Source organism: Oncorhynchus keta, chromosome 30, assembly GCF_023373465.1.
Source record: "Oncorhynchus keta strain PuntledgeMale-10-30-2019 chromosome 30, Oket_V2, whole genome shotgun sequence".
NCBI classification, from domain to species: domain Eukaryota; kingdom Metazoa; phylum Chordata; class Actinopteri; order Salmoniformes; family Salmonidae; genus Oncorhynchus; species Oncorhynchus keta.
This window is the reverse complement of record NC_068450.1, coordinates 35,434,899-35,451,139: the sequence shown is the minus strand read 5'-3', so window position 1 is coordinate 35,451,139 and position 16,241 is coordinate 35,434,899. Positions and strand designations below refer to the sequence as shown.

Below are 16,241 nucleotides of genomic sequence, written 5' to 3'. Positions count from 1 at the left end.
GTGACTGCAGTAAGCCCGGTGGTGGAAATAGTTGTATTGTTGGGTTAGGCATCCAGAGCTACAACAACAATGTGATTGAACCAAACTAAATACTTGGAGGATGCAGGCATCGATCCCGTTTACCTCTCGCATGCTAAGCAAGCACTCTTTACCATTTGAGCTAATCCCCCTGTGCCTCCAACAAGAAGTATGAAATCACAATGACCGCACTGCCAAATCCCTCCTCCATAAGAAAGGATACTTTTTTAAAAAGTATGCTTGCTTCAGCTGTCTAAAAGTATTTTTCATGGTAAGTTCAGTAAAGGTTGAAGTAGTGACTGCAGTAAGCCCAGTGGTGGAAATAGTTGTATTGTTGGGTTAGTATCCAGAGCTACAACAACAATGTGTGCTGATTGAACTAAACTAAATGTTGGAGGATGCGGGCATCGATCCCGCTACCTCTCGCATGCTAAGCGAGCGCTCTACCATTTGAGCTAATCCCCCTGTGCCTCCAACAAGAAGTATGAAATCTCAATGACCGCACTGCCAAATCCTCGTCCATAAGAAAGGATACTTTTTAAAAAGTATGCTTGCTTCAGCTGTCTAAAAGTATTTTTCATGGTAGTTCAGTAAAGGTTGAAGTAGTGACTGCAGTAAGCCCAGTGGTGGAAATAGTTGTATTGTTGGGTTAGTATCCAGAGCTACAACAACAATGTGTGCTGATTGAACTAAACTAAATGGTTGGAGGATGCGGGCATCGATCCCGCTACCTCTCGCATGCTAAGCGAGCGCTCTACCATTTGAGCTAATCCCCTGCACCTTCAAAAAGAACTATGAAATCACAATGACCGCACTGCCAAATCCCTCGTCCATAAGAAAGGATACTTTTTAAAAAGTATGCTTGCTTCAGCTGTCTAAAAGTATTTTTCATGGTAGTTCAGTAAAGGTTGAAGTAGTGACTGCAGTAAGCCCAGTGGTGGAAATAGTTGTATTGTTGGGTTAGTATCCAGAGCTACAACAACAATGTGTGCTGATTGAACCAAACTAAATAGTTGGAGGATGCGGGCATCGATCCCGCTTCCTCTCGCATGCTAAGCGAGCGCTCTACCATTTGAGCTAATCCCCTGCGGCTCCAATCAGAAGTATGAAATCTCAATGACCGCACTGCCAAATCCCTCGTCCATAAGAAAGGATACTTTTAAAAAGTATGCTTGCTTCAGCTGTCTAAAAGTATTTTTCATGGTAAGTTCAGTAAAGGTTGAAGTAGTGACTGCAGTAAGCCCAGTGGTGGAAATAGTTGTATTGTTGGGTTAGTATCCAGAGCTACAACAACAATGTGTGCTGATTGAACTAAACTAAATAGTTGGAGGATGCAGGCATCGATCCCGCTACCTCTCGCATGCTAAGCGAGCACTCTACCATTTGAGCTAATCCCCCTGCACCTCAAAAGAAGTATGAAATCTCAATGACCGCACTGCCAAATCCTCCTCCATAAGAAAGGATACTTTTTAAAAAGTATGCTTGCTTCAGCTGTCTAAAAGTATTTTTCATGGTAGTTCAGTAAAGGTTGAAGTAGTGACTGCAGTAAGCCCAGTGGTGGAAATAGTTGTATTGTTGGGTTAGTATCCAGAGCTACAACAACAATGTGTGCTGATTGAACCAAACTAAATAGTTGGAGGATGCGGGCATCGATCCCACTACCTCTCGCATGCTAAGCGAGCACTCTACCATTTGAGCTAATCCCCCTGCACCTACAAAAAGAACTATGAAATCACAATGACCGCACTGCCAAATCCCTCCTCCATAAGAAAGGATACTTTTTAAAAAGTATGCTTGCTTCAGCTGTCTAAAAGTATTTTTCATGGTAGTTCAGTAAAGGTTGAAGTAGTGACTGCAGTAAGCCCAGTGGTGGAAATAGTTGTATTGTTGGGTTAGTATCCAGAGCTACAACAACAATGTGTGCTGATTGAACCAAACTAAATAGTTGGAGGATGCGGGCATCGATCCCGCTACCTCTCGCATGCTAAGCGAGCGCTCTACCATTTGAGCTAATCCCCCTGTGCCTCCAACAAGAAGTATGAAATCTCAATGACCGCACTGCCAAATCCCTCGTCCATAAGAAAGGATACTTTTTAAAAAGTATGCTTGCTTCAGCTCTCTAAAAGTATTTTTCATGGTAGTTCAGTAAAGGTTGAAGTAGTGACTGCAGTAAGCCCAGTGGTGGAAATAGTTGTATTGTTGGGTTAGTATCCAGAGCTACAACAACAATGTGTGCTGATTGAACCAAACTAAATAGTTGGAGGATGCAGGCATCGATCCCGCTACCTCTCGCATGCTAAGCGAGCGCTCTACCATTTGAGCTAATCCCCCTGTGCCTCCAAAAAGAAGTATGAAATCTCAATGACTGCACTGCCAAATCCCTCGTCCATAAGAAAGGATACTTTTTAAAAAGTATGCTTGCTTCAGCTGTCTAAAAGTATTTTTCATGGTAGTTCAGTAAAGGTTGAAGTTGTGACTGCAGTAAGCCCGGTGGTGGAAATAGTTGTATTGTTGGGTTAGTATCCAGAGCTACAACAACAATGTGTGCTGATTGAACTAAACTAAATGGTTGGAGGATGCAGGCATCGATCCCGCTACCTCTCGCATGCTAAGCGAGCGCTCTACCATTTGAGCTAATCCCCTGTGCCTCCAACAAGAAGTAGGAAATCTCAATGACCGCACTGCCAAATCCCTCGTCCATAAGAAAGGATACTTTTTAAAAAGTATGCTTGCTTCAGCTGTCTAAAAGTATTTTTCATGGTAAGTTCAGTAAAGGTTGAAGTAGTGACTGCAGTAAGCCCAGTGGTGGAAATAGTTGTATTGTTGGGTTAGTATCCAGAGCTACAACAACAATGTGTGCTGATTGAACCAAACTAAATAGTTGGAGGATGCGGGCATCGATCCCGCTACCTCTCGCATGCTAAGCGAGCGCTCTACCATTTGAGCTAATCCCCCACCTACCAACAAGAAGTATGAAATCACAATGACCGCACTGCCAAATCCCTCGTCCATAAGAAAGGATACTTTTTAAAAAGTATGCTTGCTTCAGCTGTCTAAAAGTATTTTTCATGGTAGTTCAGTAAAGGTTGAAGTAGTGACTGCAGTAAGCCCAGTGGTGGAAATAGTTGTATTGTTGGGTTAGTATCCAGAGCTACAACAACAATGTGTGCTGATTGAACCAAACTAAATAGTTGGAGGATGCGGGCATCGATCCCGCTTCCTCTCGCATGCTAAGCGAGCGCTCTACCATTTGAGCTAATCCCCCTGCGGCTCCAATCAGAAGTATGAAATCTCAATGACCGCACTGCCAAATCCCTCGTCCATAAGAAAGGATACTTTTTAAAAAGTATGCTTGCTTCAGCTGTCTAAAAGTATTTTTCATGGTAGTTCAGTAAAGGTTGAAGTAGTGACTGCAGTAAGCCCAGTGGTGGAAATAGTTGTATTGTTGGGTTAGTATCCAGAGCTACAACAACAATGTGTGCTGATTGAACTAAACTAAATGGTTGGAGGATGCGGGCATCGATCCCGCTACCTCTCGCATGCTAAGCGAGCGCTCTACCATTTGAGCTAATCCCCCTGTGCCTCCAACAAGAAGTAGGAAATCTCAATGACCGCACTGCCAAATCCCTCGTCCATAAGAAAGGATACTTTTTAAAAAGTATGCTTGCTTCAGCTGTCTAAAAGTATTTTTCATGGTAAGTTCAGTAAAGGTTGAAGTAGTGACTGCAGTAAGCCCAGTGGTGGAAATAGTTGTATTGTTGGGTTAGTATCCAGAGCTACAACAACAATGTGTGCTGATTGAACCAAACTAAATAGTTGGAGGATGCGGGCATCGATCCCACTACCTCTCGCATGCTAAGCGAGCACTCTACCATTTGAGCTAATCCCCCTGCACATACAAAAAAAACTATGAAATCACAATGACCGCACTGCCAAATCCCTCCTCCATAAGAAAGGATACTTTTTAAAAAGTATGCTTGCTTCAGCTGTCTAAAAGTATTTTTCATGGTAGTTCAGTAAAGGTTGAAGTTGTGACTGCAGTAAGCCCGGTGGTGGAAATAGTTGTATTGTTGGGTTAGTATCCAGAGCTACAACAACAATGTGTGCTGATTGAACCAAACTAAATAGTTGGAGGATGCGGGCATCGATCCCGCTTCCTCTCGCATGCTAAGCGAGCGCTCTACCATTTGAGCTAATCCCCCTGCACCTCAAACAAGAAGTATGAAATCTCAATGACCGCACTGCCAAATCCCTCATCCATAAGAAAGGATACTTTTTAAAAAGTATGCTTGCTTCAGCTGTCTAAAAGTATTTTTCATGGTAGTTCAGTAAAGGTTGAAGTTGTGACTGCAGTAAGCCCGGTGGTTGGAAATAGTTGTATTGTTGGGTTAGTATCCAGAGCTACAACAACAATGTGTGCTGATTGAACCAAACTAAATAGTTGGAGAATGCAGGCATCGATCCCGCTACCTCTCACATGCTAAGCGAGCACTCTACCATTTGAGCTAATCCCCCTGCACCTCCAATTAGAAGTATTAACTCTCAATGACCGCACTGCCAAATCGCTCGTCCATAAGAAAGGCTACTTTTTAAAAAGTATGCTTGCTTCAGCTGTCTAAAAGTATTTTTCATGGTAGTTCAGTAAAGGTTGAAGTTGTGACTGCAGTAAGCCCGGTGGTGGAAATAGTTGTATTGTTGGGTTAGTATCCAGAGCTACAATAACAATGTGTGCTGATTGAACCAAACTAAATAGTTGGAGGATGCAGGCATCGATCCCGCTACCTCTCGCATGCTAAGCGAGCACTCTCCATTTGAGCTAATCCCCTGTGCCTCCAATCAGAAGTATGAAATCTCAATGACCGCACTGCCAAATCCCTCGTCCATAAGAAAGGATACTTTTTAAAAAGTATGCTTGCTCCAGCTGTCTAAAAGTATTTTTCATGGTAGTTCAGTAAAGGTTGAAGTAGTGACTGCAGTAAGCCCAGTGGTGGGAATAGTTGTATTGTTGGGTTAGTATCCAGAGCTACAACAACAATGTGTGCTTATTGAACCAAACTAAATAGTTGGAGGATGCGGGTATCAATCCCGTTAAAAAGTATGCTTGCTTCAGCTGTCTAAAAGTATTTTTCATGGTAAGTTCAGTAAAGGTTGAAGTAGTGACTGCAGTAAGCCCAGTGGTGGAAATAGTTGTATTGTTGGGTTAGTATCCAGAGCTACAACAACAATGTGTGCTGATTGAACTAAACTAAATGGTTGGAGGATGCGGGCATCGATCCCGCTACCTCTCGCATGCTGCGAGCGCTCTACCATTTGAGCTAATCCCCTGCACCTCCAAAAAGAAGTATGAAATCTCAATGACCGCACTGCCAAATCCCTCCTCCATAAGAAAGGATACTTTTAAAAAGTATGCTTGCTTCAGCTGTCTAAAAGTATTTTTCATGGTAAGTTCAGTAAAGGTTGAAGTAGTGACTGCAGTAAGCCCAGTGGTGGAAATAGTTGTATTGTTGGGTTAGTATCCAGAGCTACAACAACAATGTGTGCTGATTGAACTAAACTAAATAGTTGGAGGATGCGGCATCGATCCCGCTACCTCTCGCATGCTAAGCGAGCTCTACCATTTGAGCTAATCCCCTGCCTCCAACAGAAGTATGAAATCTCAATGACCGCACTGCCAAATCCCTCGTCCATAAGAAAGGATACTTTTTAAAAAGTATGCTTGCTTCAGCTGTCTAAAAGTATTTTTCATGGTAAGTTCAGTAAAGGTTGAAGTAGTGACTGCAGTAAGCCCAGTGGTGGAAATAGTTGTATTGTTGGGTTAGTATCCAGAGCTACAACAACAATGTGTGCTGATTGAACTAAACTAATAGTTGGAGGATGCGGGCATCGATCCCGCTACCTCTCGCATGCTAAGCGAGCGCTCTACCATTTGAGCTAATCCCCCTGTGCCTCCAACAAGAAGTAGGAAATCTCAATGACCGCACTGCCAAATCCCTCGTCCATAAGAAAGGATACTTTTTAAAAAGTATGCTTGCTTCAGCTGTCTAAAAGTATTTTTCATGGTAAGTTCAGTAAAGGTTGAAGTAGTGACTGCAGTAAGCCCAGTGGTGGAAATAGTTGTATTGTTTGGTTAGTATGCAGAGCTAATTGAACTAAACTAAATAGTTGGAGGATGCGGGCATCGATCCCGCTACCTCTCGCATGCTAAGCGAGCGCTCTACCATTTGAGCTAATCCCCTGTGCCTCCAACAAGAAGTAGGAAATCTCAATGACCGCACTGCCAAATCCCTCGTCCATAAGAAGGATACTTTTAAAAAGTGAGCTGTCTAAAAGTTTTTTCATGTTATTTCAGTAAAGGTTGAAGTAGTGACTGCAGTAAGCCCAGTGGTGGAAATAGTTGTATTGTTGGGTTAGTATCCAGAGCTACAACAACAATGTGTGCTGATTGAACTAAACTAAATGGTTGGAGGATGCGGGCATCGATCCCGCTACCTCTCGCATGCTAAGCGAGCGCTCTACCATTTGAGCTACCATTTGAGCTAATCCCCTGTGCCTCCAAAAAGAAGTATGAAATCTCAATGACCGCACTGCCAAATCCCTCCTCCATAAGAAAGGATACTTTTAAAAAGTATGCTTGCTTCAGCTGTCTAAAAGTATTTTTCATGGTAGTTCAGTAAAGGTTGAAGTAGTGACTGCAGTAAGCCGCACAGTGGTGGAAATAGTTGTATTGTTGGGTTCGTATCCAGAGCTACAACAACAATGTGTGCTGATTGAACCAAACTAAATAGTTAGAGGATGCGGGCATCGATCCCGCTTCCTCTCGCATGCTAAGCGAGCGCTCTACCATTTGAGCTAATCCCCCTGCGTCTCCAATCAGAAGTATGAAATCTCAATGACCGCACTGCCAAATCCCTCGTCCATAAGAAAGGATACTTTTTAAAAAGTATGCTTGCTTCAGCTGTCTAAAAGTATTTTTCATGGTAGTTCAGTAAAGGTTGAAGTTGTGACTGCAGTAAGCCCGGTGGTTGGAAATAGTTGTATTGTTGGGTTAGTATCCAGAGCTACAACAACAATGTGTGCTGATTGAACCAAACTAAATAGTTGGAGAATGCAGGCATCGATCCCGCTACCTCTCACATGCTAAGCGAGCGCTCTACCATTTGAGCTAATCCCCCTGTGCCTCCAAAACGAACTATGAAATCACAATGACCGCACTGCCAAATCCCTCCTCCATAAGAAAGGATACTTTTTAAAAAGTATGCTTGCTTCAGCTGTCTAAAAGTATTTTTCATGGTAGTTCAGTAAAGGTTGAAGTTGTGACTGCAGTAAGCCCGGTGGTGGAAATAGTTGTATTGTTGGGTTAGTATCCAGAGCTACAACAACAATGTGTGCTGATTGAACCAAACTAAATAGTTGGAGGATGCGGGCATCGACCCCGCTACCTCTCGCATGCTAAGCGAGCACTCTCCATTTGAGCTAATCCCCCTGCGGCTCCAATCAGAAGTATGAAATCTCAATGACCGCACTGCCAAATCCCTCGTCCATAAGAAAGGATACTTTTTAAAAAGTATGCTTGCTCCAGCTGTCTAAAAGTATTTTTCATGGTAGTTCAGTAAAGGTTGAAGTAGTGACTGCAGTAAGCCCAGTGGTGGGAATAGTTGTATTGTTGGGTTAGTATCCAGAGCTACAACAACAATGTGTGCTTATTGAACCAAACTAAATAGTTGGAGGATGCGGGTATCGATCCCACTAACTCTCGCATGCTAAGTTTGAGCTAATCCCCCTGCGGCCTCCAATCAAGAAGTATGAAATCACAATGACCGCACTGCCAAATCCCTCGTCCATAAGAAAGGATACTTTTTAAAAAGTATGCTTGCTTCAGCTGTCTAAAAGTATTTTTCATGGTAAGTTCAGTAAAGGTTGAAGTAGTGACTGCAGTAAGCCCAGTGGTGGAAATAGTTGTATTGTTGGGTTAGTATCCAGAGCTACAACAACAATGTGTGCTGATTGAACTAAACTAAATGGTTGGAGGATGCGGGCATCGATCCCGCTACCTCTCGCATGCTAAGCGAGCGCTCTACCATTTGAGCTAATCCCCTGCACCTCCAAAAAGAAGTATGAAATCTCAATGACCGCACTGCCAAATCCCTCCTCCATAAGAAAGGATACTTTTAAAAAGTATGCTTGCTTCAGCTGTCTAAAAGTATTTTTCATGGTAGTTCAGTAAAGGTTGAAGTAGTGACTGCAGTAAGCCCAGTGGTGGAAATAGTTGTATTGTTGGGTTAGTATCCAGAGCTACAACAACAATGTGTGCTGATTGAACCAAACTAAATAGTTGGAGGATGCAGGCATCGATCCCGCTACCTCTCGCATGCTAAGGGAGCACTCTACCATTTGAGCTAATCCCCCTGCGGCTCCAATCAGAAGTATGAAATCTCAATGACCGCACTGCCAAATCCCTCGTCCATAAGAAAGGATACTTTTTAAAAAGTATGCTTGCTCCAGCTGTCTAAAAGTATTTTTCATGGTAGTTCAGTAAAGGTTGAAGTAGTGACTGCAGTAAGCCCAGTGGTGGAAATAGTTGTATTGTTTGGTTAGTATGCAGAGCTACAACAATGTGTGCTGATTGAACTAAACTAAATAGTTGGAGGATGCGGGCATCGATCCCGCTACCTCTCGCATGCTAAGCGAGCGCTCTACCATTTGAGCTAATCCCCCTGTGCCTCCAACAAGGAGTATGAAATCTCAATGACCGCACTGCCAAATCCCTTGTCCATAAGAAAGGATACTTTTTAAAAAGTATGCTTGCTTCAGCTGTCTAAAAGTATTTTTCATGGTAAGTTCAGTAAAGGTTGAAGTAGTGACTGCAGTAAGCCCAGTGGTGGAAATAGTTGTATTGTTTGGTTAGTATGCAGAGCTACAACAATGTGTGCTGATTGAACTAAACTAAATAGTTGGAGGATGCGGGCATCGATCCCGCTACCTCTCGCATGCTAAGCGAGCGCTCTACCATTTGAGCTAATCCCCCTGTGCCTCCAACAAGGAGTATGAAATCTCAATGACCGCACTGCCAAATCCCTTGTCCATAAGAAAGGATACTTTTTAAAAAGTATGCTTGCTTCAGCTGTCTAAAAGTTTTTTTCTTGTTATTTCAGTAAAGGTTGAAGTAGTGACTGCAGTAAGCCCAGTGGTGGAAATAGTTGTATTGTTGGGTTAGTATCCAGAGCTACAACAACAATGTGTGCTGATTGAACCAAACTAAATAGTTGGAGGATGCAGGCATCGATCCCGCTACCTCTCACATGCTAAGCGAGCGCTCTACCATTTGAGCTAATCCCCCTGTGCCTCCAACAAGAAGTATGAAATCTCAATTACCGCACTGCCAAATCCCTCGTCCATAAGAAAGGATACTTTTTAAAAAGTATGCTTGCTTCAGCTGTCTAAAAGTATTTTTCATGGTAGTTCAGTAAAGGTTGAAGTTGTAACTGCAGTAAGCCCGGTGGTGGAAATAGTTGTATTGTTGGGTTAGTATCCAGAGCTACAACAACAATGTGTGCTGATTGAACCAAACTAAATAGTTGGAGGATGCAGGCATCGATCCCGCTACCTCTCACATGCTAAGCGAGCGCTCTACCATTTGAGCTAATCCCCCTGCGGCTCCAATCAGAAGTATGAAATCTCAATGACCGCACTGCCAAATCCCTCGTCCATAAGAAAGGATACTTTTTAAAAAGTATGCTTGCTTCAGCTGTCTAAAAGTATTTTTCATGGTAGTTCAGTAAAGGTTGAAGTTGTGACTGCAGTAAGCCCGGTGGTGGAAATAGTTGTATTGTTGGGTTAGTATCCAGAGCTACAACAACAATGTGTGCTGATTGAACCAAACTAAATAGTTGGAGGATGCGGGCATCGATCCCGCTACCTCTCGCATGCTAAGCGAGCACTCTACCATTTGAGCTAATCCCCCTGCGGCTCCAATCAGAAGTATGAAATCTCAATGACCGCACTGCCAAATCCCTCGTCCATAAGAAAGGATACTTTTTAAAAAGTATGCTTGCTTCAGCTGTCTAAAAGTATTTTTCATGGTAGTTCAGTAAAGGTTGAAGTAGTGACTGCAGTAAGCCCAGTGGTGGAAATAGTTGTATTGTTGGGTTAGTATCCAGAGCTACAACAACAATGTGTGCTGATTGAACCAAACTAAATAGTTGGAGGATGCGGGCATCGATCCCGCTACCTCTCGCATGCTAAGCGAGCACTCTACCATTTGAGCTAATCCCCCTGCGGCTCCAATCAGAAGTATGAAATCTCAATGACCGCACTGCCAAATCCCTCGTCCATAAGAAAGGATACTTTTTAAAAAGTATGCTTGCTTCAGCTGTCTAAAAGTATTTTTCATGGTAGTTCAGTAAAGGTTGAAGTAGTGACTGCAGTAAGCCCAGTGGTGGAAATAGTTGTATTGTTGGGTTAGTATCCAGAGCTACAACAACAATGTGTGCTGATTGAACCAAACTAAATAGTTGGAGGATGCAGGCATCGATCCCGCTACCTCTCGCATGCTAAACGAGCGCTCTACCATTTGAGCTAATCCCCCTGTTCCTCCAACAAGAAGTATGAAATCTCAATGACTGCACTGCCAAATCCCTCGTCCATAAGAAAGGATACTTTTTAAAAAGTATGCTTGCTTCAGCTGTCTAAAAGTATTTTTCATGGTAAGTTCAGTAAAGGTTGAAGTAGTGACTGCAGTAAGCCCAGTGGTGGAAATAGTTGTATTGTTGGGTTAGTATCCAGAGCTACAACAACAATGTGTGCTGATTGAACCAAACTAAATAGTTGGAAGATGCGGGCATCGATCCCGCTACCTCTCGCATGCGAAGCAAGCGCTCTACCATTTGAGCTAATCCCCCTGCACCTACAAAACGAACTATGAAATCACAATGACCGCACTGCCAAATCCCTCATCCATAAGAAAGGATACTTTTTAAAAAGTATGCTTGCTTCAGCTGTCTAAAAGTATTTTTCATGGTAGTTCAGTAAAGGTTGAAGTAGTGACTGCAGTAAGCCCAGTGGTGGAAATAGTTGTATTGTTGGGTTAGTATCCAGAGCTACAACAACAATGTGTGCTGATTGAACCAAACTAAATAGTTGGAGGATGCGGGCATCAACCCCGCTACCTCTCGCATGCTAAGCGAGCACTCTCCATTTGAGCTAATCCCCCTGCGGCTCCAATCAGAAGTATGAAATCTCAATGACCGCACTGCCAAATCCCTCGTCCATAAGAAAGGATACTTTTTAAAAAGTATGCTTGCTTCAGCTGTCTAAAAGTATTTTTCATGGTAGTTCAGTAAAGGTTGAAGTAGTGACTGCAGTAAGCCCAGTGGTGGAAATAGTTGTATTGTTGGGTTAGTATCCAGAGCTACAACAACAATGTGTGCTGATTGAACCAAACTAAATAGTTGGAGGATGCGGGCATCGATCCCGCTACCTCTCGCATGCTAAGCGAGCGCTCTACCATTTGAGCTAATCCCCCTGTGCCTCCAACAAGAAGTATGAAATCTCAATGACCGCACTGCCAAATCCCTCGTCCATAAGAAAGGATACTTTTTAAAAAGTATGCTTGCTTCAGCTGTCTAAAAGTATTTTTCATGGTAAGTTCAGTAAAGGTTGAAGTAGTGACTGCAGTAAGCCCAGTGGTGGAAATAGTTGTATTGTTTGGTTAGTATCCAGAGCTACAACAATGTGTGCTGATTGAACTAAACTAAATAGTTGGAGGATGCGGGCATCGATCCCGCTACCTCTCGCATGCTAAGCGAGCGCTCTACCATTTGAGCTAATCCCCCTGTGCCTCCAACAAGAAGTAGGAAATCTCAATGACCGCACTGCCAAATCCTTCGTCCATAAGAAGGGATACTTTTTAAAAAGTATGCTTGCTTCAGCTGTCTAAAAGTATTTTTCATGGTAAGTTCAGTAAAGGTTGAAGTAGTGACTGCAGTAAGCCCAGTGGTGGAAATAGTTGTATTGTTTGGTTAGTATGCAGAGCTACAACAATGTGTGCTGATTGAACTAAACTAAATAGTTGGAGGATGCGGGCATCGATCCCGCTACCTCTCGCATGCTAAGCGAGCGCTCTACCATTTGAGCTAATCCCCCTGTGCCTCCAACAAGAAGTAGGAAATCTCAATGACCGCACTGCCAAATCCTTCGTCCATAAGAAGGGATACTTTTTAAAAAGTATGCTTGCTTCAGCTGTCTAAAAGTATTTTTCATGGTAAGTTCAGTAAAGGTTGAAGTAGTGACTGCAGTAAGCCCAGTGGTGGAAATAGTTGTATTGTTTGGTTAGTATCCAGAGCTACAACAACAATGTGTGCTGATTGAACTAAACTAAATGGTTGGAGGATGCAGGCATCGATCCCGCTACCTCTCGCATGCTAAGCGAGCGCTCTACCATTTGAGCTAATCCCCTGTGCCTCCAACAAGAAGTATGAAATCTCAATGACCGCACTGCCAAATCCCTTGTCCATAAGAAAGGATACTTTTTAAAAAGTATGCTTGCTTCAGCTGTCTAAAAGTATTTTTCATGGTAAGTTCAGTAAAGGTTGAAGTAGTGACTGCAGTAAGCCCAGTGGTGGAAATAGTTGTATTGTTGGGTTAGTATCCAGAGCTACAACAACAATGTGTGCTGATTGAACTAAACTAAATAGTTGGAGGATGCGGGCATCGATCCCGCTACCTCTCGCATGCTAAGCGAGCACTCTCCATTTGAGCTAATCCCCTGCGGCTCCAATCAGAAGTATGAAATCTCAATGACCGCACTGCCAAATCCCTCGTCCATAAGAAAGGATACTTTTTAAAAAGTATGCTTGCTTCAGCTGTCTAAAAGTATTTTTCATGGTAAGTTCAGTAAAGGTTGAAGTAGTGACTGCAGTAAGCCCAGTGGTGGAAATAGTTGTATTGTTGGGTTAGTATCCAGAGCTACAACAACAATGTGTGCTGATTGAACTAAACTAAATGGTTGGAGGATGCGGCATCGATCCCACTACCTCTCGCATGCTAAGCGAGCGCTCTACCATTTGAGCTAATCCCCTGTGCCTCCAACAAGAAGTAGGAAATCTCAATGACCGCACTGCCAAATCCCTCGTCCATAAGAAAGGATACTTTTAAAAAGTATGCTTGCTTCAGCTGTCTAAAAGTATTTTTCATGGTAAGTTCAGTAAAGGTTGAAGTAGTGACTGCAGTAAGCCCAGTGGTGGAAATAGTTGTATTGTTGGGTTAGTATCCAGAGCTACAACAACAATGTGTGCTGATTGAACTAAACTAAATGGTTGGAGGATGCGGGCATCGATCCCGCTACCTCTCGCATGCTAAGCGAGCGCTCTACCATTTGAGCTAATCCCCTGCACCTCCAAAAGAACTATGAAATCACAATGACCGCACTGCCAAATCCCTCGTCCATAAGAAAGGATACTTTTTAAAAAGTATGCTTGCTTCAGCTGTCTAAAAGTATTTTTCATGGTAAGTTCAGTAAAGGTTGAAGTAGTGACTGCAGTAAGCCCAGTGGTGGAAATAGTTGTATTGTTGGGTTAGTATCCAGAGCTACAACAACAATGTGTGCTGATTGAACTAAACTAAATAGTTGGAGGATGCGGGCATCGATCCCGCTACCTCTCGCATGCTAAGCGAGCGCTCTACCATTTGAGCTAATCCCCTGTGCCTCCAACAAGAAGTAGGAAATCTCAATGACCGCACTGCCAAATCCCTTGTCCATAAGAAAGGATACTTTTTAAAAAGTATGCTTGCTTCAGCTGTCTAAAAGTATTTTTCATGGTAAGTTCAGTAAAGGTTGAAGTAGTGACTGCAGTAAGCCCAGTGGTGGAAATAGTTGTATTGTTGGGTTAGTATCCAGAGCGACAACAACAATGTGTGCTGATTGAACCAAACTAAATAGTTGGAGGATGCGGGCATCGATCCCGCTACCTCTCGCATGCTAAGCGAGCACTCTACCATTTGAGCTAATCCCCCTGCACCTACAAAACGAACTATGAAATCACAATGACCGCACTGCCAAATCCCTCCTCCATAAGAAAGGATACTTTTTAAAAAGTATGCTTGCTTCAGCTGTCTAAAAGTATTTTTCATGGTAGTTCAGTAAAGGTTGAAGTTGTGACTGCAGTAAGCCCGGTGGTGGAAATAGTTGTATTGTTGGGTTAGTATCCAGAGCTACAACAACAATGTGTGCTGATTGAACCAAACTAAATAGTTGGAGGATGCGGGCATCAACCCGCTACCTCTCGCATGCTAAGCGAGCACTCTCCATTTGAGCTAATCCCCCTGCGGATCCAATCAGAAGTATGAAATCTCAATGACCGCACTGCCAAATCCCTCGTCCATAAGAAAGGATACTTTTTAAAAAGTAAGCTTGCTTCAGCCGTCCAAAAGTATTTTTCATGGTAAGTTCAGTAAAGGTTGAAGTAGTGACTGCAGTAAGCCCAGTGGTGGAAATAGTTGTATTGTTGGGTTAGTATCCAGAGCACAACAACAATGTGTGCTGATTGAACTAAACTAAATAGTTGGAGGATGCGGGCATCGATCCCGCTACCTCTCGCATGCTAGCGAGCGCTCTACCATTTGAGCTAATCCCCTGTGCCTCCAACAAGAAGTAGAAATCTCAATGACCGCACTGCCAAATCCCTCGTCCATAAGAAGGGATACTTTTTAAAAAGTATGCTTGCTTCAGCTCTCTAAAAGTTTTTTTTCTTGTTATTTCAGTAAAGGTTGAAGTAGTGACTGCAGTAAGCCCAGTGGTGGAAATAGTTGTATTGTTTGGTTAGTATGCAGAGCTACAACAATGTGTGCTGATTGAACTAAACTAAATAGTTGGAGGATGCGGGCATCGATCCCGCTACCTCTCGCATGCTAAGCGAGCGCTCTACCATTTGAGCTAATCCCCCTGTGCCTCCAACAAGAAGTAGGAAATCTCAATGACCGCACTGCCAAATCCTTCGTCCATAAGAAGGGATACTTTTTAAAAAGTATGCTTGCTTCAGCTGTCTAAAATCATTTTTCATGGTAGTTCAGTAAAGGTTGAAATCGTGACTGCAGTAAGCCCAGTGGTGGAAATAGTTGTATTGTTGGGTTAGTGAGTTTTGGGTGTATGATAGCAGAAAAACCTGCGAGTCTGGAGTTCCCCCTGCTGGCTGTCTGTGGAATAACATTAGGATCAGTTGATCGTGGGGAAATGCATGTTAGTCGTCCGAAACATGGTCACTGTTTTCCTGTCTTTTGTCGTGCTTATGCTCACTGCGTCTCAGTGGATCGCTCCAAGGCCTTTCTACTGTAAGCAGAGGAGAGGACAGCCTTCCAGTAGAATAAATAAGAGTCACAGCTCCCAACATTTACTAACAAATGAACAGCTACTAAATCAAAGATCTGTCTCATAAACTACACATGTGCCTACATGTGATAACCAAAGGGGATTTTTGCATTACCCCAAGCGACCACATAATTTGTCCCTTTAATTTAAGTAATAATTCGGTGGTTTGGTGGGATTTCCTAAATTCCAGTGTGTTTCTGCTTGCCACAACAAAGTCAAAAGAGAGAATGAACTGGCACACAGACTAAGATATTTTTTATTATTATTATTATATTATTATATTAGGACATGTTTAGTAGCAAAAAGAAGGCTGTCCATCATATCGCAAAGCCATTATGACAAGGGCTCCTCCTCCCCTGTAGGATAATAATAATAATGATTTATTCTATATAGCACTTTTCATTACACACATTACACACAGAATCTCAAAGTAGCTTTAAAAACTCAAATAAACTCAAGGTGATCTGGTACATACTTGGCCGATGGCTTCCAAAGCTTCAGATGATAATAATAAGATGGAGAGTGATGGAGTCTGTAGTTAGAGAGGAGTTGAGGCAGTAAGACAGTTCACTTCAGATACTTAGCTTGCACTTGTATGTGTAGAGAACTGTGCAACATACCAATTATTTTCAATATGTATAAATATAGAGATAGAAATATATGTATGACTCCTGCTCTTTTTGTTTTACCTTTTAATAAAGCACTTAAATGGGGATCCCTCTTAATGGTTCATGAGTAATTTGGTATTGTTCAGCATGTTTAACGTTACCTGCCTAAGTACCTTAGATCGCAAGCCCATAATTAGTCAATAGGGCTGACTGGCAAGTTACTAGTACTGTTAACTAGCCAGATAGCCACAAAG

At 42.7% G+C, this 16,241-nt stretch overlaps 17 non-coding genes across 17 annotated transcripts; all 17 read right to left on the bottom strand.

Annotated features, from left to right (window-relative positions):
* Positions 1-410: 410 nt before the first annotated feature.
* On the bottom strand, positions 411-483 carry trnaa-agc (transfer RNA alanine (anticodon AGC)). Its single transcript has one exon. It is a non-coding gene; the product is annotated as a tRNA-Ala (tRNA).
* A 1,481-nt stretch (positions 484-1,964) lies between these two features.
* Positions 1,965-2,037, bottom strand: trnaa-agc (transfer RNA alanine (anticodon AGC)). The gene has a single exon. It is a non-coding gene; the product is annotated as a tRNA-Ala (tRNA).
* Positions 2,038-2,900: 863 nt separating this feature from the next.
* trnaa-agc (transfer RNA alanine (anticodon AGC)) lies at positions 2,901-2,973 on the bottom strand. The gene has a single exon. It is a non-coding gene; the product is annotated as a tRNA-Ala (tRNA).
* Positions 2,974-3,210: 237 nt separating this feature from the next.
* trnaa-agc (transfer RNA alanine (anticodon AGC)) lies at positions 3,211-3,283 on the bottom strand. The gene has a single exon. It is a non-coding gene; the product is annotated as a tRNA-Ala (tRNA).
* A 239-nt stretch (positions 3,284-3,522) lies between these two features.
* On the bottom strand, positions 3,523-3,595 carry trnaa-agc (transfer RNA alanine (anticodon AGC)). Its single transcript has one exon. It is a non-coding gene; the product is annotated as a tRNA-Ala (tRNA).
* Positions 3,596-4,147: 552 nt separating this feature from the next.
* On the bottom strand, positions 4,148-4,220 carry trnaa-agc (transfer RNA alanine (anticodon AGC)). The gene has a single exon. It is a non-coding gene; the product is annotated as a tRNA-Ala (tRNA).
* Positions 4,221-5,886: 1,666 nt separating this feature from the next.
* On the bottom strand, positions 5,887-5,959 carry trnaa-agc (transfer RNA alanine (anticodon AGC)). Its single transcript has one exon. It is a non-coding gene; the product is annotated as a tRNA-Ala (tRNA).
* An 845-nt stretch (positions 5,960-6,804) lies between these two features.
* trnaa-agc (transfer RNA alanine (anticodon AGC)) lies at positions 6,805-6,877 on the bottom strand. Its single transcript has one exon. It is a non-coding gene; the product is annotated as a tRNA-Ala (tRNA).
* A 1,783-nt stretch (positions 6,878-8,660) lies between these two features.
* trnaa-agc (transfer RNA alanine (anticodon AGC)) lies at positions 8,661-8,733 on the bottom strand. The gene has a single exon. It is a non-coding gene; the product is annotated as a tRNA-Ala (tRNA).
* Positions 8,734-8,970: 237 nt separating this feature from the next.
* trnaa-agc (transfer RNA alanine (anticodon AGC)) lies at positions 8,971-9,043 on the bottom strand. Its single transcript has one exon. It is a non-coding gene; the product is annotated as a tRNA-Ala (tRNA).
* Positions 9,044-9,906: 863 nt separating this feature from the next.
* Positions 9,907-9,979, bottom strand: trnaa-agc (transfer RNA alanine (anticodon AGC)). The gene has a single exon. It is a non-coding gene; the product is annotated as a tRNA-Ala (tRNA).
* A 239-nt stretch (positions 9,980-10,218) lies between these two features.
* trnaa-agc (transfer RNA alanine (anticodon AGC)) lies at positions 10,219-10,291 on the bottom strand. The gene has a single exon. It is a non-coding gene; the product is annotated as a tRNA-Ala (tRNA).
* Positions 10,292-11,466: 1,175 nt separating this feature from the next.
* On the bottom strand, positions 11,467-11,539 carry trnaa-agc (transfer RNA alanine (anticodon AGC)). The gene has a single exon. It is a non-coding gene; the product is annotated as a tRNA-Ala (tRNA).
* Positions 11,540-11,776: 237 nt separating this feature from the next.
* On the bottom strand, positions 11,777-11,849 carry trnaa-agc (transfer RNA alanine (anticodon AGC)). The gene has a single exon. It is a non-coding gene; the product is annotated as a tRNA-Ala (tRNA).
* Positions 11,850-12,086: 237 nt separating this feature from the next.
* trnaa-agc (transfer RNA alanine (anticodon AGC)) lies at positions 12,087-12,159 on the bottom strand. Its single transcript has one exon. It is a non-coding gene; the product is annotated as a tRNA-Ala (tRNA).
* A 1,796-nt stretch (positions 12,160-13,955) lies between these two features.
* On the bottom strand, positions 13,956-14,028 carry trnaa-agc (transfer RNA alanine (anticodon AGC)). The gene has a single exon. It is a non-coding gene; the product is annotated as a tRNA-Ala (tRNA).
* Positions 14,029-14,884: 856 nt separating this feature from the next.
* On the bottom strand, positions 14,885-14,957 carry trnaa-agc (transfer RNA alanine (anticodon AGC)). The gene has a single exon. It is a non-coding gene; the product is annotated as a tRNA-Ala (tRNA).
* Between the last annotated feature and the right edge of the window lie 1,284 nt (positions 14,958-16,241).